The following is a 15624-nucleotide window of genomic DNA, read 5'->3' on the forward strand; positions in this document are numbered from 1 at the left end:
AAGAGAAAAATGGTAGATTGGTTATGCCATTTCCCTCTTGAATAACAAGTCTTGTATTCAACTCTCGTCGAATAGATCTTTGAGGTTTCTTGGGATAGTTTCCCACGACGTTAAAAATCCTCTTCTCTTCTTCTCCTCTCTCTCTCTCTCTCTCTCTCTCTCTCTCTCTCTCTCTCTCTCTCTCTCTCTCAACCCAAGACAACAGTTTGCATTACCTTGATAATATGTAGTTCTGCAAAGGTTGTGTCTCGTTGGAAAGAGATCCTTATGATTCACGTCCTTTGACTTTAGGTTATTTTTCTTGTAAACGGAACAACAACAAACCATATATTAAAGATCAACATATAAAAACTTGTTTGACTTTACTTCTTAATTAATAGTCACGACACAATCGTTAGACGAGTGTGCGGGGAGAGGTGGCGCTATTCTCCCCTACTAAAATAATCACGGAAAGACGCACCCTCCTTTCCAGTAGCGCGGGGACTCATAGTGTTAGGAGCCAGGTTTGTGCTTCTAGTGTTGGAAGCGAGTATATTAAGTAAGAGAGGAAACTTTTACAAGAGTACTTACATTGGTTTACAAAACTGAAGATTTGGTATTCTCTTTGTGTCATTTAGAGCATCCGTGATGTCTGAGAAACAAATAAAGTCAGTTTGCAGTAATAGGAAGCACAACCATTTTAGCCACAATTTTCCTCAACTCCCTTTTCTAGCAACAAATTCAATACCTCTGAACACAAAAGTAGGTACAATATCTCATTTCACAAAACTGAAGAAGACGAGCTACATCCTGAATGACAACCGGCTTGGTGATAATTAGGATGCATTCAAGATCTACAGTAGAAAGCATAATATGAGAGAGAGAGAGAGAGAGAGAGAGAGAGAGAGAGGCCCCTTTGTAAGAGAATGGACACTGCCCTTGACGTAGTCAAGAGGTAAGACCTCACTCGGACAATGAGTGGGAGCTCATCCGCGTCAAGCACTATCACAAACGAAACCAAAGCACCAGTCAATCGTGGGGAAGAGGTAACTTCCCAAGCAGCATTGCCCAACAATGCATCTATACGTGGTCCAAGAATTTATACGACAGCTAGGAAAAGAATGTGTCCAGTCTGTAAAACTTTGTATGTAGACCTATGAATGTCTCTGTACACAAACTTCAAAGCCTTTAAAAGCTCCATTAAAAAAAAAACTTATAAAGGGTTTAGACACTTTTGAGAACTTAAAAATCTCTGGTCAAACCACCTTTAAATGTGGCTTCAAAAGAACGTTTTGAAAAATATGCGGCAACAACTTTCACACTTGGCAGACTAGAATCAAATTTCACCTGATGAAAAAAGGTCTATGGGAAGTCATTCAGGGAGGTAACGAGGCTAGGGCTCAAACACAAGAAAGTTCAGCTCAAGGGGAATTCAAAAATCACAAAGCTCTAGGTATCATAGGAGAAAATCTGCATGATACCTATACACATCACATAGGTGATTGTAAGATGGCACAGGAAGCAAGGGAGGTATTGGACAAAACCTTTGGAGTAACAAGCAAGGTATCAAAGATCAGTCTTTTAGCACAATTAGCTAGCATCAACAAGCAAGTTGATGATGATATGAAAATAGCTCTCTTAATTAAGAGTATCTCTCATCTTGATGAGAAGTTTCATTGCTTGAGGAGGAAAAACGTCTTACGAAGAAAACAGAGGCCCTCACAAATAGTGCTATGTACTGAAGAGGTAAGAAATACGAGCAAAAAGGGAGAAACTATAGCAGAAGTCACCTTCCTGTAAGGAACAACACAAAGGCACACTCGAGCATCAAGCCACAATGCACTTTTTGCGGCAAAGCCCTACTCATTAAACAACAACAAGAAGAAGTCGAAGAACACAAGGAAACAGTAACAGCAACCGAAGGCGACCTCCCTTTAGCCAATGAAGAATGGGCGTTCTAAAAGCCACATCAACAAATGGGTTTATGTCTGTGAATGTCTAATATTTTCCTTTTCGCCCTTTTGAATCTCAATGGCTTGGAGATTTTTGTACATGATGCTTTCTCTAGTATGTGAACCATCCAAGATGTATCCATAGAGAACCTTGGATGTTGTATCCTTGCCAGTTTCAAACCTTTGTATGACTCCACGAATATGAGAGTGAAGGGGGGATTGTTGGGAGACGCTCACGTATTCTAAGACAAGAACCCTAGAAGCCTTGTTAGTGTGCATGAACTCCTAAGCATGAATAAGCCAAGAGGTTTTTTTTCCTATATCCATAGGCTTTTTTACTCCTTGCATTCTCAAGACAGATAAATTGAAAGAATAAGGTGATTTTTGATATCTAGCTTGTTTCTCCGAAGGTTTTGTCTGGTACTTCCGAGGCTTCTTGCGCCGTCTTACAATTCTCTATGTGGTGAATGTAAGTATCATGCAGGTTTTCACCTATAATGCCTAGAACATTGTGATTTTTCTTGAGCTGATCTTTCTCATATTTGTGGCCTAGCTTCGTTGCTTCCTTGAAAATCTTCCCATAGTCCCTTCTTCATTAGGTGAAATTTGATCCCAGTCTACCAAGTGTGAAAGTTGTTGCCACAAAATCTTTCAAAACCTTCTTTTGAAGCCATTTTTAAGGGCGGTCTTATCAGAGATTTTGGCTTTGTGTAAACAGATGCACTTATGTCACGTGCACATCTAACCCTCTGTGCATGTGGACTTCTTGTTCCTACTTCTAGGGTTTAGGTAGCCTAAGAAGTGTTCTGGCATTACAATCAGTACCCATCATGAGCATTTTCCAATGCATAGAACCTTTTCTGCCAAGTACACATTTTTTCACTTATTTATTTAATAAGTGACTTTTTCCCAAGTCGTGGGGCTGCAGGGAGCATTGCTCACCAAGCCCCTAGTGCTTCAGTTACCAAACAGAGGAACAAAGCATAAGAACCTCTCATCAATTCAGAAGATCTAGCGTTTTGCTAGCAAGGAACTCAGCGTTTTCAGCATCAGCCCATCAGCGTTTCGCATCTGCAAGGCCAGCGTTTTTAGAGCAGCCCCTAGCCTCGCCGTACCGCTCCCGTCCAGTAGCAAATCCTCACCTATTTTTTGGTTGAACTTGTAGGCTCTTAATCACCCAAGATTACTAGCAAAATCCCAGCAGTAAGCCATACATTACCCAATTTTTAATGTTGAGTGGCATATTGAACTTCCAAGGCTTGTGCTTTTGCTCTCAAACTTGGTGCAAGGTACAATCCATCTTGATCACTTCTTCTTGATTTCGACTCTGCAACTATTGATTGATGAAAATTCCCAGATTGGCTAGAGTAGCAGTGCAATGCTCATGCTGGAGCTAAGCAATAATTAAGGAAGGGATTCAAGTAGCAAAAGGGAGTTGATTTTGATGAAATATTCTTGCTAGTAGTCAACATGACTACATTGTGTACAATGCTTGGCCTAGTATCCATAGAGGATATGGAGCTTGTCCAAATGGATGTGAAGGCAACTTTTTTTCTTGAGAAAAGATACTTCTATTAGTTAATAAAACTGCCCATTGGGCTACAACCACCTCTACTAGAGAGGGGTACACAGGATACCAAAAAGACACACTCCTATTAACTAGGAGAGAGCTACACAGCCAAGTAAAGTAAAAGTTATATATTAATGTGCAACTCACAGTACAAAAGAAAGGTAGCCTTTATAGAAAGGCTCCCGATGGGTGGTCACGCTCTATATCAAGGGACCGACTAGATTGAGATTTCTTGCGAGAATTGTCTCTAAATCAACCTGTACCTGCTTGGGATTAGCAATTAGCTAATTCGGTACCTGTGCAAGAGGCTCTTGCTTAGGCAATCGCGAATAAAACCATAGAACAGTATATACAGATGAATAGCCCTTGAGGCGAGCATCACAATTCTGTATTCAAAAGGGGAGAGAGGTGCACGAAAGCAGAATCATCGTGCTACATAAGATAGAGGAGAAGGCAAGCTTTCCATTAAAGTTGTGATCACTTGCAACTACTCACACACATAGTAGTCACTTATTATCAAAATCAGTCCCCCCTCCTTTCCCAAATTGATCCCCTTGCTGAGTTGTCCTTGCATATTGCTCTGGAGCCGCCAAGTGTCCTCTGCACCCATTTGGTTTGATTCCTAGTACCCACCAACTTATGAAGTCTTGGTGAGGGGCCTAAATGACTTTAACTGAGCCTAGCCACACTTTTACTACTCAGATTTCAATGTCGTTCAGCCCAACCATCTCGTGCGGACCTGGCCTTCACTATTGTGGGTGAAACTTTCAATCATCGGCCATTTCACACTCGCCATACAATGTCCAACCATCTGTAATTTCAAAAAGAGGTCCCAAAAATTAAATAAAAATCAAGGGAAAGAAACCAACAAATAAGGTTAGTGTCTGTTACTGCTCGTGACATACCCCCCTCTTGAAATCGCAAACATCCTCGATTGCATGCCACATATGATAATCGACACCCTTTTATCATCACATATATCTGCAAGAAAGGTCATGAAACATAGATACAAATGAATTAATGAAACCTTCATATTTTGTCATTTATGTCTATCATAGAAGTGAGCATTGTATTGTCCAACTCAAGGTTTATGGGTGACTGAGCTCGCTGCTGCTATCTCTCCCCCCTCCCCCCCGCCCCCTGCTCGCCATCGCCCCCCCTACTCCCCTCCCACTCCTCGCACGCCCTGCCCGCTACCCTGCCCTGCCCACTGCTCGCTGCCCGCTAACCAGCCCTGCCAACTGCCCTACCTGCCCCCCGCCGCTGCCCACTGCCTTTAGCCCGTTGCCTCTCCATTCCTCCTTGATGGGCCTCGCCAGCACCCTCGACGTGCTCGGTCCAACAGGAAATTCCCCATTCATCTCCGCTTCTTCACCTTTTCTTCACAGCAGCAAACACAGATGGAGGCTCAAGCTCCGCCACAGAGGGACTCCAATGAAGTCCCCTCGTCCGACCCCGCTGAGCCCACCGTTCGACTTGCTCTCTCACCGACGGAGCAAGCGAGCCTAGCCACAGAGGTGGAACACCTGCAGGCGACTTCCGTCATCTGCAAGATTCTCGACACTAGATCCAACAGAGGAGAGCTGTGTGATCTTCTCCAGGCCCTCCTTCTCGCAGTAGTCGGCAAGATCTTGGATGTTCAGTTCCTCAGACGCAGCTACTATCAAATAGAGTTTGAGACCTGCGAGATGGAGTCCAAGGTCATCGCGATGAGCCTCTTGACGATCCGAGCAATTCGAGCCCACTTTCGACAGTGGAAACATTGTTTTGACCCAGCTTCAGATGTTCTGGTAGAGGAGGCAGACCTTCCCATCTCTGTCTGCTTTCCTGGTTTGAGGAGGGAGTACCTACCACTTTTGTCCTGGATAAGCTCAGAGATTGGGACTGTCCTAGAGACACCTCGCACAGCAGCCTCAGTAGCTGCCAAGGCGGCCGGCATTCCCTCGGTACGTGTTCTGGTTAGGGACACCCACACTCTCCCGAAGGTCATCCGACTTCCTCAGGTGAGTGGGGGTTGGTTCCGACACAGCGTGGAGTATTCGGGCCTCCCAAATTAGTGTTTCATTTGTCGACAGATGGGCCATCTTGCGAAGGCCTGTCCACGGAGGAGACCCCGACCTACACCACAGGCCCAGCCCCACCCCTCAAGGGCTCACCAGCAGCAACCGGCAAAGTCACAAAGTACGCAGGCATAGCCACCCTCGAAGCCTGGGGCTCAAGCGAAGGAGGGCTGGCAACAAGTTCGTGGTCAACATCAGCAGGGGCCACCGCGCTAGCCTGGCACTCAGAGTGGTCCTCAGGCTCCTGCCCAGCAGCAGTGGGTTCCCATGGGAAACCGATTCGACCCTCTTCAGCAGGGCGAGGTCCCTGCTCCAACCTCCACCTCAACCTCACCCTCGACAGCCCCTCCTCCCCCCGAGTTCCCCCCCCCCTCTTCCGTCCACCCCATCTCGCCCTCCTACCTTTGCCGATCCCCCTCGCCCCCTCTCTCCCTCTTCTCCCACTGCTCCCTCACCTCCTCCAGCTCCAGCCCCGCAGTCGTCCCTGGGGGCAGGGCCTTCCTTGGTTGCTAGGAGATCTCTTTGCAACACCTTTTTCACGAGTCGCTTGGCGAGAGAGGAACAGTCTTTCTTGGGATCCCCTCTTATGGTGCAGACGTCTCCCTTTGCAGCACTTCCTCGTGGTCTGACGAGCTTTGACATTCATCGTCGTTGGGATTTCTTTGCCTACGACTTTACACGGTTTCTCGGCGACCCCTCACCAGACCTTGAGATAGCCTGCTTCAGAGTTCATGTATTGTTCCTTGCAGCTAGGGGGATAGAGGCCTTGAACTCAACGGTTGGCTTCTCTTTTCCCCTATGCGGTAGGGACCAGTCTGAGTGGACTATAGACTCAGTGTTGGAGTGGCTGCAGGCACAGGCCCTAGAGTTCTCTCATCACATGGGAGACGTAGGGGTTACAGACTCTTTGGCCATTGGCCAAGTTTTCTGTGACACCTCCAGGCGCAGCAGGATGTAGACACATTGTGGTTCACTTCTTTGCTGACACGCAAAGCCAGATATGCTATGTACACATACATGAGGACTCCTGGACAAAGGAGGTTGCTTTACGCACCGCTCGGTCTACTTGGGCTGGGGCTAGACACTCTTTGCAATCACACCTATCTCGAGGACGTTCGGATGCGGATTACTCCCCATCCAAGCCTGCCTCGAAGATAGCACGGTTAGCTGTTGTGGCAGCATCAGCTCTCTCTCGCTCCCCATTAGGATCGTCTCATGGAACGTACAGGGATTAGGTGGGCCCCAGTTTCAGCGTCAGAGGGGCGACTGTGTCAGGAGCTTTAGCGATGCCTTGTGGGAGGAGAGATTGACCTTCTTATGCTACAAGAGCATCATCTGTGTGAGAGCCGCATTAGACGTTGTGGTCAACTTTTGCGTGGACGATATGAGACTTTTTGGTCAATTGCATTTGGATCTGGAGGCATCCAGAGCGGGGTATGTATGACTATTGCGGATTCTTTGCAGCAGGCCATTGTGGGCAGACGGATTATTGTGCCAGGCAGGGCTCAGTGGATCACTATGCAGCTTCAGGGTTGTCTCGTGGGCTTCCTGAACATCTATGCGCCCAATGTGGCGAGTGCACGTGCAGAGTTTTGGTCTCAAATTGTTGAGTCTCCGCCGCAGGCAGAGCAATGGTGCATAGGGCGTGACTTCAACATGTAGGGCGTGACTTCAACATGTTGGAGGACCCCTCTGACAGAATTGGTGGTAGCCATACTACTGTGCATGGAGTTGAGCTGGCAGCTTGAGAGAGGTTTTGTATGACTGCGGGTTTCAGATGTGTGGCAGCATTCTAGCTTTGTGAGGCCCCTAGACAGCCTGGCCTTCTCTCGTTCGGACCGCAGAGTGGGAGGCGTGAATCTATCTCGGATAGATCGCTTCTACACTAGTGACCACTTCTGTGACTTGGGTGGGACAGTCAGCATTCTGGCAGGGACTTCCTTTTCGGACCATGCACCAGTGATCCTCACAGTGACTGATAGGCAGAGGAGGGGAAGCACAATGCTATGCATCCTTGAGAGGGTCTTGCTGGACTCTGTGCTCACAGAGCAAGTGGAGGCTCTTTGGACAGAGAGCTTAGACATGCAGGATTCTCCTGCTGACAAAGTGGCCTCAGGGTTTGCTCAGCTTAGTCGATTCTTTCTTCAGGAGTCTTCAGCTCACTTGGCTGTAGCATGAGAGGAGGAGCAGCCTCTCCGACGGGGCGTTGCTTCCTTGCAAAGGATGCAGGAGCAGCATCCAAACAGTCCTTCGTTGGAGGAGCAGTCACAGCAGGCTCGCCAGGAGCTCGTCAGCACAGAGGAGAGGCGCCATAAGTTTGCTTTCCATTGACAGGCATCTCAATGGACCCAGGTGGGTGACAGAGTGACAGGCGCTTTCTTTGAGGCAGTGGGACCCCGGCATACGCATGCCAAGGTCAGCCAGTTGAGGAGGCCCGACGGGTCAGTTGATTTAGAGCCAGAGAACATGCGTGCAGTTGCTACTGACTTCTACCGTGATCTACTGTCACGTTAGGATGCATGCAGAGAGCAGGTGCGGGCACAGATGCTTTGTCTTGTGACTAAGGAGATGCGCCAGAGGCTTGAGCTTCCTCTTCAGTTAGATGAGCTACACAGCTCTTAGAGCACTCCCCCGTGGTAGCTGTCCAAGTGAGGATGGCTTGACTCCCATCTCTTTTTTGGAGTATTGGGACTTGCTTGGCTCAGATCTCTGCAGTGCTTTTCACTTCATCCTGCACACAGGGAGAGATGCCTGATAGCATGAGTGAGGACATGATTTACCTCATTCCCAAGGAGTGTGGCTCCTTGGATGAGATTCGACAGTGGCGCCCCATCACCATCCTCAACTCAGCCTACAAAATTATTGCCAAGGCTTTGAGTTTGAGGATTCAGCCACTTCTAGAGAGTATTATATATGGGACACAGACACGTTTTGTCATGGAGCATAGTATCCTTGACAACATCTTTACTTTTTGGGAGGCTTCTGCCCTCGCGCGGCTCCGGGTGAGGATCTGGTGATACTTCTTCTCGATTTTGAGAAGGCCTACGACGGAGTTGACTAAGACTTTTTGGAGGGCACTCTATGCAGGATGGGCTTCTCAGATGCTTGGATCAGAGGTGTGTCAGCTCTGTACAGACGGGTACACAGTCAGGTACTTTTGTCAGGAGGTAGAGGTGATCGTTTCATGCTCACATGTTCGGTCAGACAAGGCTGTTGCCCCCTTCCTCTTTTTGTTCTATGCTGAGGCGATGAGCACGTTTTTTGTTAGGTGCAGCGGAATGAATGTTTGCACTTTGCTCAAGATGAGTGCTCCGAACTGTGCTCAAGGTTCCTTTTCGTTCTTATGGAAGGTAGAGCCTTCCATTCTTAATGAGAGAATGCTATGATCAAAAACAAAGTGAATGGACACTGTGCGTGCAAGTGTATGAGACTGAAAGATAGAGAGAGAAGAGAGATACGATACCAGAGACGTTGTAAAACCCTCCTCTGAAGGCCCCACTCTCGTCGGCAAGAGTGGTCTACTTATGATTGCACAATCTGGTACAAATGGTATGCATGAGACTGATGCAAGTCTAGGCTATGTCGGTGATGACGACGGGGACGATGACGACGACTTAAGGTCTGAAATCTGCGGTCTTCTATCTGCTGAATTTCGGGGCTGTTTCGGTTGCTGAAAATGACTGTTTTGGCTGCGTTTTTGAGGGCTGAAAATGGAGATCTTCTGCAATGCTTCTAGGACTGAATCTGCTATCGTCTTCAAGGCTGAAAACGCTGCTGCATCTGCTGCAACAAGGGCTGAAACCAAAAACGCTGGGCTGCCTGATAGCGTTAGTGAAAACGCTGAACATGTGGGAGTGTTGGCGAGGACTACAAGCTGAAAACGCTAGGGACTGTAGGAGGTGTGGCGATGAAGCAAATCTGCAATGCCAGCTATGGTTGATGGCGATGATGAAACCAAAAACGCTGGGGGTACTGATGGGGGTTCTTGCTTAGAAGGTGCCTATTAAGCGGGGAGCTCCTGCTGCCTCTTTTGCCATTGAGTGCTAACTTGGGTTTGCTTATATACAAACTTAGCAAAATTGCCCTACCTACTTTTGTTGGAAAGTCACTTAAAAATAATAAGTGAAAAATGTCAAAAATAGGGAAAATAGGCTAAATGCACTGGAAAAATCCCCTAACTCATTCTAATGGATTCTTATGGGATTACTGATGATCATGATGTGTGCAACCAGAGGATATGCATCTACACTAAGTGATTGGGCATGCACGGTCTACGAATAGACTCACAAAAGTGTCAGATCACTTCTAATCTAGACTTGACTGGACTGACTCAACCCTGATCATGTTGTAGTTTGTCCACGGACACATAGGGTTGGATGTGTCACGTGACATTTTTGGTTTCACAGCAGGTTGGTTTACGTGGCTTAGCACTCCCTATTTGGGGAGATGAGCTACTAGACACTGAGTTTGCAGACGACTCAACCTTGCTTATACTTGGATGGGCAAGGCCCAGGAGGTCAACCTGCACAGGTGTGAGCAGGCTCTTGAGACTTTTTGTTGTGCATCAGGCGCACTGATCAACTGGAGAAAGACAGTGGCTTTCTCGGTTGGTAGTGCTCCTACGCCTGATTGAATGCCAGGTGAGGATTTCAGGTGGATTCCCCGAGGGACTGCAGTTCGGTACTTGGGCTATCAGGTTGGTTTGGACTTGTCTCCCAAGCAACAGATTGCTCCCCTCCTCCTGTCCATCAGGAGGAAGTTGTTATATTGGAGCTCCGCACGACTTTCTTTGGCAGGCACAGCTGTAGTGGCCCACCAGGTGTTGTTGGCTACTATGTGGTACATCACTGCTTGTTGGATCTTTTCGAGTTCTTGTATCAGCCAGGTAGAGAGGCTGATCAAGAACTTCCTTTGGTCAAGGTGTGACACTCAGATAGCCCGGGTGCAAAGTGGCATGGCAGGTCATCATTCTTCCTTGTTCTCAGGGAGGATTGAGGATCATAGACCCAACCCAGCAGAGCAGAGCCCTTCTTGGGAAGTTTATCGTCAGAGGACTTCTTCCAGGAGAGGAGCCCTGGAAGGAGTTCTTGCTTCAGCGGCTTAGTGCTAGGGTGCCTCAGGCTGGAGGCCCTTGGCCACCCTCGACTAGATGGATTTTCACAGAGATGCGCAGAGTTGGCTTGAGCAGGAGACTGGAGGACTGCTTCGCTGTGAGTCTGCTCCGATATTGGGAGCAACTGCGGAGCAGCGTCAGCCTACTTGTACGGAGGAGCGCCTGAGACAACCCCTTGTTTAGAACCCCATGGTTAGCACTCAGAGAGGCCACTTGGTTGGTAGTCAGCCTCATGTTTCCTGGGGTCCCATGGCAAAGGGTCCAGCACACTCTTTAGGTGACTGGCTACAGTTTTCAAATTTGCCAAAGGAGCTTCAAGGCATTCTGCTACAGGGCATGAGAGGGGTGCAGAGCATGTGTCAGGACATCTCAGAGGCAGTACCAGTTGAGTAGCTCACACCTCTCGAGTCAGCGGCACCAAGATGGATGGGGGCCTTCACGCGACTGGAGGTTCTCATCTCAGTTTGGGCTTGCTCAAAGACTATACCCTCCCTGTTTTTCGAGCTACAGGGTGAGGGACGCTTACAGCGAGTTGCAAAAGAGGCTCCATACGTGGAAGAGTGCTGTTTTCAGAGGATCCGAGTGGTGGACATCTGTGGGAGGACTTGTGTCATAGACCCCGATCCAGTAGCTCTTGAGACTGGCGACTGGAGACTGTGGGCTTGGGAGAATTGTCCACCGGTATGAGTATAGTGGCATCCTGGAGAGTGGCTTTGGAGGGACCCTTTCTCCTCAATAGACCATCCAGGTGTCCCTTTCTTTCAGTACACTATTCGACTGGGACGGCACATACTGGCAGCGCAGAGAGAGGCTCGTCCTGCTGTAGCACCTCATTGGCAGGAGGAGGGTCTCACAGCTGAGCTCTTCGCAGCTTTTTGGGAGAGGTTGTGGGACTCCAGACAACAGAGGCGAGTCACTTTGTTCCAGTGGCTAGTTGCACTCCGAGCTACAGCAGTTGGGAGCTGGCTTCTACATAGTGGTCTCTCGGCTGCATGTGCAGCTTGTGACCATCTTGTGGAGAGTCAGTGTCACTGTCTTTGGGACTGTCCTTTGGCACAGCAGGTGTGGCTTCGTGTGCTTCGGCTGATGCCAACTCTTTCCACAGCTCGGCAGTACACTTGGGGGGCAGCTGCTTGGTCCACTCTCACGGGCCCGACACTTCAGTTTGAGCTATCCTCCACCAGCAGGATGATAGTGATGCAGGGGGGTCGCCCTACACTCCAGCCTGCTACAGAGCTTACTCCACAGGAGTGGTGCAGTGAGAGAGGAGTGTTGGGAGCTCATCAGCAGCCTGACACTCTGGTTCATATGGCGGGCCGCTGCTTCCGCATCTTTGAGGCTCGCCCTGTACCACCAACAGAGACTATTCAGGATCTTTGGCTAGAGCTACTCCATACTCTCAGAGGACAGTTCGAGAGACTCCAGGGCAGCTCCGACCGCATGCGAGAGCGCAGAGAGGCTTTCCTTCGACTTTGGCGTCTTGGGCCTTTTTTCACCATGGTCCAGGTTGTGCCCAAATGGCACTACCGTCCACCTGTGTGGCTTTTCCCTCCTCCCATCTCTTGATTTATCTCATTGTACATATGCTGTTTTTTTCATTGGGAGAGTCTCCCCATCATGATTGTTGTAGCCCTCTCTTGTAGAGGTGGTTGTAGCCCTATGGGCAATTTCATTAACTAATAGAAGGATCTTTTTCTCGGAAAAAAAAAAGAAGTGAGCATTGTACCTTTAAGATCTGTCAAGCAATGTACACTTTATTGCATTGAACCCGTATGCATGTCACAAACTGCTGACGTGTCAAGCCACTAAAGACCCGAGCCATCTTGAAGATCCCGGCCGAGGGGCCTAAACCCTAAGAAGAAACAACAGAAGAAGTCTTTACCAACTTATGGGACCCCATCCGATGGGACCTGTAATAAAGCTAAGCAGGACGCAAAAATACGGAGCACAAATAACCAATGACGTGGCAGATACTGTACGAACTGGCCAAATACTAGCATGACTGCTGACGTGGCAGATTTTTGAATTTTGTGCTGACAATGCTGACATGGCAGATTTTCATATTTTGCGTTGGCAGTGCTAACGTGCCAGTTGTACGGATTTTTGTATTTCCCGCTGGCAGATTTCAGCGCCAGCTTTTGGACCAAATGTTTTTAGAACTTTCTCACTGCAACTGGTTTTAGAGGCCAAGGGCCTTTAAATATGACCCATGGGCTCTCACTCTGGCAATCTACCCGCGGGGGATGTAGGGCAGAGCCATGGAAGTTGTATTGAGTTGAAGTAATATAATGAAATACCGAAAGGGGCGCCAAGGTCTGGGCCAGTGCTCTCTCGAGGTAAAACTCCGCCACTTTGCGTCATGTGTGTCGTGCATCTCTTTCAGTTCAGATGTTAATTGAAGTGCCTAAAGTTGTTCAGTTTGTTCTTTTCCGTTGGCGCGTGGTGCTCGTCTCGTTACAGTACATGGGAAGTGCTAGCTCCAACATCACCCTTCTTTGAGCACGTGTCATGACCTGCAATACATTTGGTGACTCTACCAATTCACATTCTTCCATCTACTTTGCATCCATAGGTGGATAGTTTTTGAACTTCCCTAATAACGTGTTGCAACTTTTTCCTTGCCTTTTCTTTCTTTATTACCAGGATGTCCATCAATATTTTTCTGAGCTTTCATGATGGCACCACATTTTGCACACTTATCGACCAAGGATTGCAAAGCATGACATCTTTCTCCAACACCCATTGCCTAGAAGTGGGACGGACACGCCCTTTAATTTTACATCAAGTTCAATATTTCTACCCTTTTCGTTCTTCAATGTCGCTTTCCTAGCCCTAGAGTCCACCACAATGCCATTCTTATGGTACTAGGGAATTCCCAAAAGGATGTTACACCCTTCGAAAGGCATATTGTAGAAGTCCCCGTGCCCTACATACCCCTAATAATACAACCAAAGTTTCCCTATGACAGGTATAATGGCAACATCCTGTCCCGGTGCCGCTAGAACTGCCTCGACCATGGTCCCATTTCTTCGAGCATAATCCCAAGTCGAGCCGCCAATTCAATCGAGGTGAAGTTGGCCTTGGCTCCCCCGTTCCATACTTTCATCCATCTGTTTTGGGTCGGTCCCCACATAATCTGGTACTAGTCCTGCCTTGGTCTTTCCTTTCTTTGCTCACTCCTTTGTTGCTTTGAAACTCTCTAGCTTGTCCTCAGCCTAATCATTGGACGCTTTATTAGGGCACTTCGCAAGAGCATGCCCCTGTTTTCGGCATCCATAACATTTGTCCTCTTTGTAATACTCGACTTACCGCTCGGCTGACACTCTAGGACCGGATGGTTTCTTTTTCTGTTGTTTCCCCTTCTTCTTGTTACTGTTAGTCGGTTCTTGTCCAGTTCTCATTGCCACAAGTCTGTTTGTAGGGTACGTGAGAGTTCAGCATGCATACCAGAGCCTTGTTTGGTGTGTCCCATGAATCGTTGCATGGACTCAGACTTCTTCTGTAGGCAATAACTTTGTATCTCTTTGGGAAGTATAACCGCTCAAATTGTTGCTTGAAGGTTATCTTTAAAAAGGAAGAAACACGTAGAAAAGAATCCAAAATCTCTCGCGATAGGTATCCAATGTGTCATCCCTTGGTCATCCTCAGATGATTCCAAACGATGATCACGTCTTGTTTGTATTCCTGTGTAAGCCATGAAGAAATGAAAACTCGTTTGAACTGCAACCACTTAGTTGGTGCTTCCTTGCATAGCAATAGGGTAGATCACCATGTCTGGGCATTCCCTTTCAAATATGACGCCGCTCTTCGTAGCTTAGAGTGCTCTGAAAAACGCCCTCCCAAAAAGGCAATGTCAAACTGTTGGATACATGTCACGTGCACATCTAACCCTATGTGTATGTGGACAAGCTACTTCAGGTCCAGGGTTCAGGTCAGCTTAGGAAGTGTTCTAGCACCTTTGTGAGCCTGTGCGCAGGCCGTGCATGTCAAGGCACTTAAGATTAGTTGCATATCCTCTGGTTGCACACAGCATGATCATCACCATGACAGTTAGTACCCGTCATGAGCATTTTACAGTGCATAGAACCCATTATCCCTATTTTATCCATTTTTCACTTATTATTAATAAGTGACTTTGTTGGGAAATTGGGTAGGGCAACTTTGCTAAGTTCTATAAAAGAAACCTAGCGCTAGCACTTTCTGGCAGAAGAGGCAGTAGAGTTCCAGCAACTGGCAGTGCACCTTCTCAGCAAGAACCGGCAGGAGACTCAGCATTTTCAGCCACAAGACCAACCTGGCGTTTTTGGAGTTCCAAGATCAGCCAGCGTTTCAGACTTCAGCAGCTAGCAATTTCAGATTGCAGATCAGCATAGCGTTTTTGCTACAGTTCACCTAGCATTTCCAGTTTGCAGAGTGCCTAGCATTTTGCAGTTTATAGCGACAATTCAGCCCAAGCACATCAGGTTTCCAGTTTTCAACACTTACTCCACAAGATCAGCCCAAACCTCGCGGATGTCACCTACCCGCAGCAAATCCTCGCCGCACGATCAGATCAGCCAACGTTTTCAGTTTCAGCCGATGTCCGCAGATTTTAGCATCTACGTTTTCAGCGCATCATCGTCGCGTCGTCGCCGTTGCCGTCCTCGCCGACACAGTGTCAGAATTCAGCAGTTAGCAGATTTACAGATTTCAGCCCGTCTCATCGTCGTCATCATTGTCGTCGACATCGTCGGCAAGTTCATTGTATCTAGATCATTGTACCAGATTTGTGCAATCAATAGCATAGACCTCTCTCGCCATAGAGAGTGGGGCCCTTGGAGGAGGGTTTGACAACCGTCTGCTCTCTCTCTCTCTCTCTCTCTCTCTCTCTCTCTCTCTCTCTCAGCACCTTCATTCACAGTGTTATTCACTTTGTTTGTGATCATTTGCACACTCTCACTAAAAGAACAG

The 15624-nt window shown here is 47.8% G+C and overlaps 1 protein-coding gene across 14 annotated transcripts in view; it reads right to left on the reverse strand.

Moving 5' to 3' along the window:
* Positions 1–15624, reverse strand: part of LOC147440459 (tRNA-splicing endonuclease subunit Sen2-1-like) — a 121113-nt gene that overhangs the window by 80701 nt on the left and 24788 nt on the right. For 10 of the 14 annotated variants that reach the window (XR_015190400.1, XR_015190393.1, XR_015190394.1 and 7 more), the window contains exons 2-3: positions 571–631; positions 216–300 (exon numbers count right to left, since the gene is read on the reverse strand). The exons of 3 other annotated variants lie outside the window; for them this stretch is intronic. The gene's annotated coding sequence lies outside the window, so the exon portion shown is untranslated. The remainder of the gene's footprint in view (positions 1–215; positions 301–570; positions 632–15624) is intronic. One more of the 14 variants, XR_015190403.1, reaches the window with a different exon arrangement.

The sequence above is a fragment of the Adiantum capillus-veneris genome, chromosome 15 (genome assembly GCF_014529385.1).
Source record: "Adiantum capillus-veneris isolate H3 chromosome 15, ASM1452938v2, whole genome shotgun sequence".
Lineage (NCBI taxonomy): Eukaryota > Viridiplantae > Streptophyta > Polypodiopsida > Polypodiales > Pteridaceae > Adiantum > Adiantum capillus-veneris.